Source organism: Ursus americanus, chromosome 8, assembly GCF_024610735.1.
Source record: "Ursus americanus isolate L20-20 chromosome 8, mUrsAme1.1.p, whole genome shotgun sequence".
Classification (NCBI taxonomy): domain Eukaryota; kingdom Metazoa; phylum Chordata; class Mammalia; order Carnivora; family Ursidae; genus Ursus; species Ursus americanus.
Genome location: NC_142134.1, coordinates 6285631 through 6298287, shown reverse-complemented (window position 1 = coordinate 6298287; position 12657 = coordinate 6285631).

Here is a 12657-nt window from a genome sequence, read left to right as displayed (position 1 = left end):
TTTAACACCCCACTTACAGAAATGGACAGATCATCTAAATAGAAGATCAGCAAGGAAATAATGGCTTTGACAGACACACTGTACCAGATGAACTTAACAGATATATTCAGGACATTTCAATGTAAAGCAGCAGAATACACATTCTTTTTGAGTGCACATGGAACATTCTCTGAGTAGATCACATACTGGGTCACAAATCACCTCAACAAGTACAAAAGATTTAGATCATATCGTGCATATTTTCAGTCCACAATACTTTGAAACTTAAAGTCAACCACAAGAAAAATTTGGAAAGACCAAAATAGATGGAGGTTAAAGAGCATTCTACTAAAGAATGAATGGGCTAACCATAAAATTAAAGAAGAAATTAAAAAATAGATGGAAGCAAAAGAAAATGAAAACAAGACTGTCTAGAACCTTTGGGATGCAGCAAACGTGGTCATAAGTGGGAAGTATACAACAATACAGGCCTACTTCAAGAAGCAAGAGCTAGGAAAGGAACAGCAAATAAAGCCTAAAGCCAGCAGAAGAAGGGAAATAATAAAGATTAGAGTGGAAATAAATTATATAGAAACAAACAAATAAAAACCCAATAAACTAGATTAACAAAACTAAGAGCTGGTTCTTTAAAAGAACTAATAAAATTGATAAACCCCTAGCCAGACTTACCAAAAAGAAAAAAGAAGGGACCCAAATAAATAAAATCCAACACCACAGAAATATAATATTAAGAGAATATTATGAAAAATTGCATGCTAACAAATTGGACAACTAGAAGAAATGGGCACATTTCTAGAAGCATATAAAACACCAAAACTGAAACAGGAAGAAATAGGAAATTTAAATAAATCCATAACCAGCAAAGAATTTAAATCACTAATCAAAAAACTCCCAACAAACATAAAGTCCAGGACCAAATGGCTTCATAGGTGAGTTCTACCAAACATTTAAAGAACAGTTAATACCTATTCTTCTCAAACTATTCCAAAAAAAAAAAAAAAAAAAGGAAGGAAAGCTTCCAAATTCATTCTATGAAACCAGCATTACCCTCATACCAAACCCAGATAAAGACTCCACTAAAAAGGAGAACTACAGCTCAATATCCCGGATGAACATAGATGCAAAAATTCTCAACAAGATACTAGCAACCCAAATCCAACAGTACGTTAAAAGAATTATCCACCACGATCAAGCGAGATTTATTCCTGGTCTGCAGGGGTAGTTTAATATTCACGAATCAATCAATGTGATATACCATATTAATTAAAGAAAGGATGAGAACCATATGATCCTCTCAATAGATGCAGAAAAGGCATTTGACAAAATACAGTATCCATTCTTAATGAAAACCCTCAATGAAGTAGGGATAGAGGGAACATATCTCAACATCATAAAGGCCATATATGAGAGCTAATATTATCCTCAACGGGGAAAACAGAGAGCTTTTCCTTTACAATCAGGAAGAAGACGGGGATGTCCATTTTTGCCATTGTTATTTAGCATAGAATTGGCAAGAAAGAAGTCAAACTTTTACTATTTGCAAACAACATAACACTCTATGTAGAAAACCTGAAAGACCCAACCAAAAAATTGCTAGAAGTAATACATGAATTCAGGAATGTCATAGGATATAAAATCAATGAACAGAAATTGGTTGCATTTCTATACACCAATAGTGAAGCAGCAGAAAAAGAAATCAAGGAATCAAATCCATTTACAATTACACCAAAAACCATAAAACACCCAGGAATAAACTAACAAAGAAGGCAAAATATCTGTACTCTGAAAACTATAGAACACTTATGAAAGAAATTGAAGAGAACAAAAGGAAATGGAAAAACATTCCATGCTCATGGATAGGAAGAACATTGTTAAAATGTCTATACTACCAAAGCAATCTACATATTTAATGCAATCCCTATCAAAATACCACCAGCCTTTTTCACAGACCTAGAACAAACTATCCTAAAATTTGTATGGAACCATAAAAGACCCCAAATAGCCAAAGCAATCCTGAAAAAGAAAAGCAAAGCTGGAAGCATCACGATTCTGGACTGCAGCTATGTTACAAAGGCATAGGCATGAAGATAGTATGGTATTGGCACAAAAACAGACATACAGATCAATGGAACATTATAGAAAACCTAGAAATGGACCCACACCTGTATGGTCAACAATTTTCAACAAAGCAGGAAAGAATATCCAATGGAAAAAAAGTCTCTTCAACAAATGGTGTTGGGAAAACTGGACAGCGACATACAGAGGAATGAAACTGGACTACTTTCTTATACCATACATAAAAATAAATTCAAAATGGATGAAAGACCTAAATGTAAGACAGGAATCCATCAAAATCCTAGAGGAGAACACAGGCAACAACCTCTTTGATCTCAGCCACAGCAACTTCTTACTGGTCAAGTCTCTAGAGGCAAGGAAAACAAAAGCAAAAATGAACTATTGGGACTTCATCAAAATAAAAAGCTTCTGCACAGCAAAGGAAACAACAACAATACTAAAAGGCAACCAATGAAATAGTAGAAGATATTTGCAAATGTCATATCTGATAAAGGGTAAGTACCCAATATCTATAAAGAACTTATCAAACTTAACACCCAAAAAATAAATAATCCAGTTAAGAAATGGGTAGAAGACATGAACAAACATTTCTCCAAAGAGGACAGAGAGATGGCCAACAGACACATGAAAAGATGCTTAACATCACTCATTGTCAGGGAAATACAAATCAAAAGTACATTGAGATACCACCTCACACCTGTCGGAATGGCTAAAATTAACAACACAGGAAACAGCAGATGTTGGTGAGGATGTGGAGAAAGGGGAACCCTCCAGCACTGTTGTGGGAATGCAAACTGGTGCAGCTACTCTGGAAAACAGTATGGAGGTTCCTCAAAAAGTTAAAAATAGAACTACCCTACAACCCAGCAATTGTACCACTAGGTATTTACCCAAGGGATACAAAAATACAGATTCAAAGGAGCACATGCACCCTGATGTTTTTGGCAGCATTATCAACAATACCCAAACTATGGAAAGAGCTCAAGTGCTCATCAAGTGGTGAATGGATAAAGAAGATGCTGTATATATAAACTACAGAATATTACTCATCCAGCAAAAAGAATGAAGTCTTGCCATTTGTGAGGACATGGATGGAGCTACAGTGCATTATGCTAAGTGGAATAAGTCATAGAAAGACAAATACCATATGATTTCATTCAGATATGGAATTTAAGAAGGAAAACACATAAATAAAGGGAAGGGGAAAAAAGTGGGAGGGAAGCAAACCATAAGAGACTCTTAACTATAGAGAACAAACTGATGGTTGATAGAGGGAAGTGAGCGGGGGATGGGCTAAATGGGTGATAGGGATTAAGGAGTGCACTTGCGATAAGCACTAGGTGTTATATATGTGATCAATCACTAAATTATACCCCTGAAATTAATATTACACTATATGTTAGCTAACTAGAATTTAAACAAAAACTTGAAAAAAAGGAAATACTCTATGCAAAAATATATTTTCACTAACTTATTATTTAAAAGCCCATTTACAGATAAAAAGAAGTAGTCAATTAGTCAATCTGCAGATATTTTTGAGAGTTTAAAATGTCCAAGTACAAGGGATAACTAAAATCATTGGTAATAAGGCTTTGGAATGCATTTAAAAAGAAGAAATGTGTAAACAGAAAACTGCTATATTTCTAAAATAAAACAATTCAGAGTTTCTTAAAAATGACAATGATGCCAAGGTTTTTAATAAGACAAAATAAGATCTTATGTATGTTTAATAGGTATCAGATTATCTAAAAAAGCAGGCCACATATGCCCCTGATCTTTTGGCAGTCAATTGAAATTATTAAATATATGGAAATGAAGGTAGTAATATTCTTATAGATTAGTGAAAATAGTAAGGACTACAGGATATACTGGAACCACATTTACTAATTTAACAAATAATTTTTAAGTATTTATTATACACTATGAAATCTAATCTAAGATCTTTCACTCTGAACAGAGATCAAAAATCATATACATATGATATCTAGAGACTGATGAAAAAGAAATCATCGATCTTATCAACTCATCTATTTTCTGCTATAGACATAAAATACTATTTTAAAGCTTGACTGTTTATTCATCCAGCACTGAAGACTATCCTCACTAAAGAAGCTAAATAAATACTTTTAACATGCAACTGAACGTGCTGTCTGATGTTGGTTTTACTTTCCTAGTCAGCCTTTTGGCCTCCACAATGGAAGTAATACAAGATGGGAGCATAGCATCTGAGGACTTAAAATAAGTGACATGAAACTTTCGTATTCATAAAAGCTGTATCCCCATCTCCCTCTTATCAAGAAACTGGTAAATATTTTGACCAAATATAAAGCAGTATGTGTCTCACATACAAAAAGATGCTGTTTAAAACTATGATTTATATATGAAAATGTACACATAGAAGATTTACTTCTTTCTCCCCTTCTCTCTGTCAAGTGTAAATGTTTATTTATTATTGCAAGGGAAAAATGTTGCAATAATTGAAGGTGGTTGTGATACTCGTGATTTTATATACAGAAACAATTAGTAACGTCCAAACAGAAAAGTAAACAGTTTATATGAATAATAAACAGTGCACTTGCTAGAAAAGTTTAGGAATACTTTTTTTTTCCTTTTTAGAACAAAAAATGAAAATCTAATAATACAAGGGGCAATAACAGACAAGAAAAATTGAAAATTTCTTCTGGGTATTATTTTATGCAATATAAAAAAAATTATGGGGAGAGAAGACATCCATAGTACTGGAATTTTCTCTCCATATAAAATTTTATGGTATTGAAGATGACAATCTGAATTCTCTTTTCTACTTAGGAACTCTTCAGTTTTCATGAGAATTAGTTAAAATAATACACAGAAGAAATTTCCAATTTTTCTGTTGTCTTACAACTGGAAATATTTTCTCTAAAATCCTCACTAACATTTCAGGGTTTGAGGGGGCTTAAAACTAATTTTACATTTCAAGGATATTTAAATCAATAAAGCAGTTTCTGAAGCAATAGTACTGAATTAAATATAGCTTCCAATAATAAAGAATACAAAAATAGCATTTTACTTTTACAAGGTAAATACTATCATCCCCTTTTTTCCTAGTAAATTGGAGTAATTGATTTTTTTTCCATTTTACTGACAAGAGCTTCTCAGAATGAAATAAATATATTTCAGACTCATGATAATTAAGTTTGCGCTACCATATCAGATTCAACACTAAAGAAATTAATGCTTTCCAGGACACAAAGTGGACTATCTTACAAGATTTTCAAGAGCATTGATACAGAAAATAGCCAGGAAATGGCCTTTTATAGTCTTCAAGGCAAAAATATGAATCTATTTGGGCAAGTCAGAACTATCTAAGATGGACCAAAAATAGTCAATAGGTGTCCTATTTGTATAAAAATCAAAGACCATTCTTGATTCTTGATGTGTAATTCATACACAAACTGATATGAATGGTCTGTTCCAATGTTCTTAATCAATGTGAGGAAACCAATCGTTTAACATCTCTCTATACAATATCTGGTGAGCAGAGAGCTCATACTGAAGGAAGAGATTTTAGGGTACCCTAGCTTGTTTAAGCAACCCTGACTAAACATAGGTGGCATTAGTTTATACGTGTAGCTATTAATTTATGTAATTCCTTTAATATTTCTTTCTTCCAACTTCTTCTAGAACTAAGGGAAAAAAGGTGCTAAGAAAGAAAAAGAAACATCAAGGAAAATAACGTAACTTGGGACTCTAAAAAAATTGTGAATAAAAGATATATATTTTTGTAGCCATACCCTCTGTTTTTCAAGAGTAGAGCTATTGAACATGAGTATAAACAGGTCAATATCAATTGCCTCAGGAATGACTAGGTCAACATCAATGACAGAATGAGTGAAGATAAAACATTACTGTGCCAAGTGCCAATATCCAGTCAGACTGTAATTAGTGCAGCAAGGCCAAGGGAAGGAACACACTAAGCCCTGAGGGGTATCATCCTTGGAACTGGGTGGTATCAGGAGAGAAAAAAAGAGCCAGAGGCTGTATGTTTTGGCATTTGTCAATAAATTATTTTTTTGACCGTCAAAGAGAACATGAGACTTATCTCTTTCTTTCTTGAAGAAGAAAATAGTTGATATCTCTAATGATTTCGTTGTTGAGAATTCAAAGCAAAGTCTACTTTCCTTACTAATTTACTGATTCTCTTCTAACAATGACTCTAATTCACAACTAAACCTCAACTTATAAACAAGATGCTGTGGCCTGGTAAACTAACGTTTGTATTTTGGGAAAAGATGAAAATAAAAATATGATTTATTATGATAACCAGAGATAAAACTTTGGTAACTGTTTGTAAAATATCCTTTCCTTGGTTACAAACATGGTTAATTATAAAGAAGTTAAAGTTGAAATACTACTTTGAATAAATAATAAAACTTCTACATTGCAATCAGAACAACAGAGTAGAAAAATACATAAATTTCATTTTGGTAAGAGTCTTTCCTGCCTTCATAGATCAAACTCAAATTACGGCTCAGACAAAAGTACTTTTTGGTAATAAAAATAGTGATGGCTTAGATAATTTTTAGCATATTGAGACATATCAAAAAGTGAATATATTTCAGTGTAACCCACTAAATAACACTATTTCAAGTTAAAAATAGGTTAAATGGATATGAAACTGGTTTCTTTCCACTCTATTTTTTATATTGTTACATTCAAATCATCACCCAATGTCATTGCAAAAATCATATATTTCACTCACCTTTTTAACCATAGTACTCCATTCTCAATGTAAAATATCTCATGTAACTTTCCTAATTTTAAAGATATTTTAGATAGGCAATTCTACAAATAATTTCTGTGTTAAATCAAATATACATACACAGGAAAGCAATGACTTAATACCTAAAGAGGTTTGCAGTTATGGCAATTAGTATGGCCAGAGCTTGATTCTTTTCTTGACAGCATCACCTCATGTGGGAACTGTTATTCTCTGTTCTTTCTCTGAATTATTAGCAGCTAACGGTATTCTTTTGGTAAAAAAGCAGTGATTCTTAAACTTTTTATTTTTGGTGGGGATGAAAGGGAATTAGATTCCTTTGAGAGTATTACGGAAACTCTCCAGAGAAAATTACACAAATGTATGAGCACACAATATCCTACTTCTTTTATTTTTTTTTAAAGATTTTATTTATTTATTTGACAGAGATAGAGACAGCCAGCGAGAGAGGGAACACAAGCAGGGGGAGTGGGAGAGGAAGAAGCAGGCTTCCAGCAGAGGAGCCTGATGTGGGGCTCGATCCCAGAATGCCAGGATCACGCCCTGAGCCGAAGGCAGACGCTTAACCGCTGTGCCACCCAGGCGCCCCTATCCCACTTCTTTTAAAGGGTTTATGGACTCCATGAAAAGGATTCATAACATATAATCACCAAGACAATCTTTCTAGGCTGAAACCAGTCCTTAAAGTCCAAAGATTCATCCTCTTCCAATGCAGTAACTAGTAAAATGATTAACCTGGAATCCTCTGAGGACATCATAGAGCAGACCATATCTTTGACAGGCATCTCAAAGCCTAATATGATGAACTGAAAATAGATTTTCCAGGAAAGACCTTAGCAAGTCTCCCCAAACTCACTAACTTAGGAAGTTCCAAGGAATATCAAGAGCTCTGTAGGCAGAAATGAAAGGAGAAAACTTAACTAAGGATGAAGTCCATGGAGAGTAAGAGAACTTTTATAGGGAATGACAAATGACAGGTAGCTTTTATGCATTCATTTTGGGGTTTTAAGTAATGTGCCATGACCTTCAGAATTGAAGTGCAAAACTGATTTCTAAAAGCAAAAATTTAAATCACATTTCTGAAGGATATGAAATACTATCCCACAAACTTTGAAACTGAACTATAAAAGGGGGTTTAAAGTAGAAGTTTAAAATTAATATAATATATATAATATATATATAATTTATAGCTACAACCAAATATTTTCTGCAAAGACAATATGAGCATTTGGAAATAAACTTAGGAACTAACCTTCATCCAGAAAACTATATAATTTAAATTAATCCTTATCATCCTTTATTAGCAATTTATCCAGGAATAAATAAGGGAAAAAATTTTAAAATATTAAAAAATTAAAAACTCGATTTTGCTTAATTTATATTAATATATACTAGTATAACTCTACTCAGTATCTTTAGTGTCTACCCCATAGCTGAGAAGACAAACACTCTGCATATTGTTTAATATACTTTGTGATCTAACATTGTCTACATGTCTAATGTCATGCCATTCATTTTACATTATAGCAGTTCTGACTTAATAAAATCTTGCCAAGGATTTTTTATTCTCTAGTGTCTCTTGGAGTTTGAATATATTGTTCCTTTGGCCTAGAACATGTTCCCTTGGCTTGTACAAGCAGAAAATTCCCATTATTCTCATATTTCACATAAAATGCCTTCTGAAGATTGCCAGACTCCATCTGGTTGACTTACTGATTTCTTACTCCATATTTTGGTACCTTTCACTTCCTCAATATAATACTTATTTTACTGTAATTAAAATAGTTACATATTTTTCTCCTTAACAGATTGTTACATATTTGAGAACATGGATTTTTTTTTTTTTTTTTTTTAGTTTTTGGATTCTCAGAGCCTACACCAGACAGGGTTCATATTTGTAAACTAAAAATAAATGAGTATAGCCATAAAATAAAAGTAATAGTAACAATAACTATAACGTATGGATCCAACTGTTTGTCAAGTACTGCAAAAAAAAGAAAAAAAAAAGAAAAAGAAAGAAAGAAAACCAAAATATTTTGGGGGCACATTTTTTGTACTGTATTTGTAGTAGATTTTTATCCTTCTATCTGAGTTACTAAATGATTAACGTGAGATTTAGAACAAGTTTTCTCTTAATGCAATGAACCTACCTTTTCTCTACAACTGTGACTTTAAATTTTCTTTTTAACTTTAGGTAGTGGAACTCTTTCCCTAATGTAATTTTATGCAAATGGGTAATATATGAAGCATAGAAAATGGAGTCACTCCAGTTGAAGCAGATAATGGACGTCTAGGTACTTACATACTTGAAATCCTTTTATCTGTTGTAAGTGGCCCTTTGGAACTAATATATACACTCTTACACTCTAGAAAATTTGTTTTCAATACTTCTGATCTTATATTACCTATTCCATTTTAGTTACTGTCAAGACTACATATAGGTAATTTTCTATATTAAAAAATAATCTGGACCATGGTATCTAAAGCAGTTATTCTCAACTCTCTTCTATAATACCTAAAAAGTCCCATCAAAACTTAAGAAATTTCTCATAATAATAAAAGCTTCATTTATCACAATGTGAGAAAAAATATACTAATATCAAGCTGAATGAAGCTCATCTGAGACTAACAATTGATATATAATATATATTTTGTTGAGTAATAATGAACAAAATCCAGTGACTTGGAGATGTTTTCTCAAATCCCATATCTTCTAGTTGAACTTGCCGTTATGAGACTCAAATGATAAATTTCTGAATCTCCCTTCCAATGTACTTATACTCCTTTTGAGAAATCCAAAGAACTGTTCTTCTTTATTACATTAGTAAATTAAAAAAAAACAAAACATCAAAACAAAAAAATGCACTAAAATATAAAAAGCCTAAGAGCTAGTGAAAACAAAGACAACATTTAATCTAGAACACAACTAGCTGTCGGGGCCTCTCATCCCAGCTCAGTGTAGAGAAAACAGGCTAAAAACTCAGATCCCAATTTATCACTGAGGAAGGAAAGAGTTAGACAGAACATCTAATGATTCGACTTCTCTGGGAGCTGCCTGAGGACCTTGCATCTGTCTCATTTATCTCTATGCACTGATGGGATCCAGCATACTCTATATGTTTGCAGGCTAAGAAGAAAGGAAGCAGGTTGAGCTAGCACAAAGGCTGAGAGGTCTTCAGAATCTCCGGTTGCTCTTATTGGTAAGGGTCTTCTCCTGTATGAGGCCAGTCATGAAGACTAGGAGAGATGGCTGTTTTATTTAATGCACAGGCACCAAAACAGAGAATCAAGGAAAATGAAAAAACAGAGAAACATGTTCCAAGTAAAGCAACAGGATAAATCTCCAGAAACAGACCCTAATGAAATGGAGACATGTGCTTTACCTGTCACACTATTCAAAATAACCAACATAAAGATGCTCATCAAGGTCAGAACAATGCATGAACCAAGTGAGAATCTCAATAAAGAGAAAATATTAAAAAGTATCAAACAGAAATTATGCAATTGAAGGTACAATTGAACTGAAAAATGTGTTAGAGGTTTTCAGTATCTACTAGATCAAGTAGAAGATAGGAATACAAACTCAAAGACAGGTCATTGGCAATTATTCAGTCCGAAGAGCAAAAAGAAAAAGGAAAAATAATGAAGAAAGCTTAAGGGCCTCATGCAACATCTGCAAATGAATCACTATGGCATTACAGAAGTTCCACAAGGAGAAGACATAGGGAAAGGACCAGACCATTTTTTCAAAGAAAGAGTGGCTAAAAATGTCCCAGATCTGGGGAAGGAAATGGAAATCAGATTAAGGAAGCCCAAAAGATCCCCCTGAAAAATGGATTCAAAACATCTGCAAGATATACTATAATCAACTTGTCAGAAGTCAAACACAAAGACAGAAATTTGAAAGCAGTAAGAGAAAAGAGACTTGTCACACATACAAGTGAACCCTCACAAAACTGTCAATGGATTTTTCAGCAGATTAGAAAGAAAGAAGTGAAATTATCTGTTTCAGATGACATAATCTTATATATAGAAAATCCTAAAGATGCCACAAATAAATTGTTAGAAATAATAAATGAATTCAGTGAAGTTACAGAGTACAAAATGAATATACAAAAATCAGTTATATTTCTATACACTAACAACAAACTATCCAAAAATATTTTTTAAATGATCTTATTTATAATAGCATCAAAAATAATAAAATACTTAGGGATAATGTAACCAAGGAAGTTAAAGATTTGTACACTGAAAATTATACAACAATGATGAAAAAACTTGAAGAAGACACAAATAAATAGCAAGATATCCCATGTTCATGAACTGGAAAAATTAATAGTGTTAAAATGTGCATACTACCTAAATTGATCTATGATTCAATGCAATCCCTATCAAAATACCAAAGGCATTTTTCACAAAAACAGAAAAACAGTCCTAAAATTTGTATGGAACCACAGAAGATCCCCAAGCAGCCAAAATAATCCTGAGAAAGAACAACAAAGCTAGAGGCATCACACTTCCTAATTTCAAAATATCTTACAAAGCTATAGTAATCAAAACAGGATAGTACTAGCCTAAAAACAGACATATACACAAAGACAACAGAATTGAGAGCCCAGAAATTAACTTTTGCATGCATGATCAACTAATCCTTGGTAAGGACACCAAGAATACACAATGGGTAAAGGATAGTCTCTTCTAATAAATGGTTTTAGGAAACTGGATAGCTACCTGCAAAAGAATGAAATTGCAGCCTTAACTTATACTACTCACAAAAAAATTGAATTAAGGACTTAAATCTAACACCTAAAACCACGAAACTCCTAAAACATAGGGAAGAAGCTCCTTGACATTAGTCTTTGCAATGATTCTTTCAGATATGATACCAAGTGTAACTAAAATAAACAAGCAGGACTACATCAAACTGAAGAGTTTCTGTACAGTAAAATAAACAATAAAAAAATGAAAAGGCAACCCATGGACTGGGAGAAAATACATGCAAACCATCTAGCTGATAAGGAGATAATACAAAAATACTCATCATCACTCATCATCAGGGAAATGCAAATCAAAAATCGCAATGAGGTATCACCTTGCATCTGTTAGAATGGTTAACATCAAAAAGACAAGACATAACAAATGTTGGTAAGGATGTAGATAAAAGGGAACTATTGCGCACTGTTGGTGGGGGTATAAATTGGTACAGCCACTATGGAAAACTGTATGGAAATTCCTCAAAAATTAAAAATAGAACTGCCATATCCAGCAATTCCACTTTCTGGGTATATATCTGAAGGAAATGAATTATTATCTTGAAGAGACATCTGCACTCCCCTATCATTGTAGCATTATTCACAGTACTAAATTTACAGGACAACAAGTATACATCAATGGATGAATGGATAAAGAAGTTGTGGTGTGTATGCATAACAATGGAGTATTATTCTACCACTAAAAAAAAAAAAAGGAAATCCTGCCATTTGTGACAACATGGATGGATCTTGAAGGCATTATACTAAGTGAAATAGGTTAGACAGAGAAAGATAAATACTGTATGTTCTCACTTGTATGTAACAGCTGAACTGATTTAGATAATAGTAAAATCGTGGTTGCCAGGGACTACGAAATAGAAGAAATAGAAAGAAATTGGGTAAAAGGTATAAACCTATTAGAAAATGAATAAATTCTGGAGATTTTATATACTGCATGGTGACCATAGTTAACAATACTATATTATTACTTCAAGGTAATAGGTCCTAATCTTCAAGAGTAGGTAGTAACTGTTATCATCACACACCTAAAAAAATGGTAACTATGCAAGG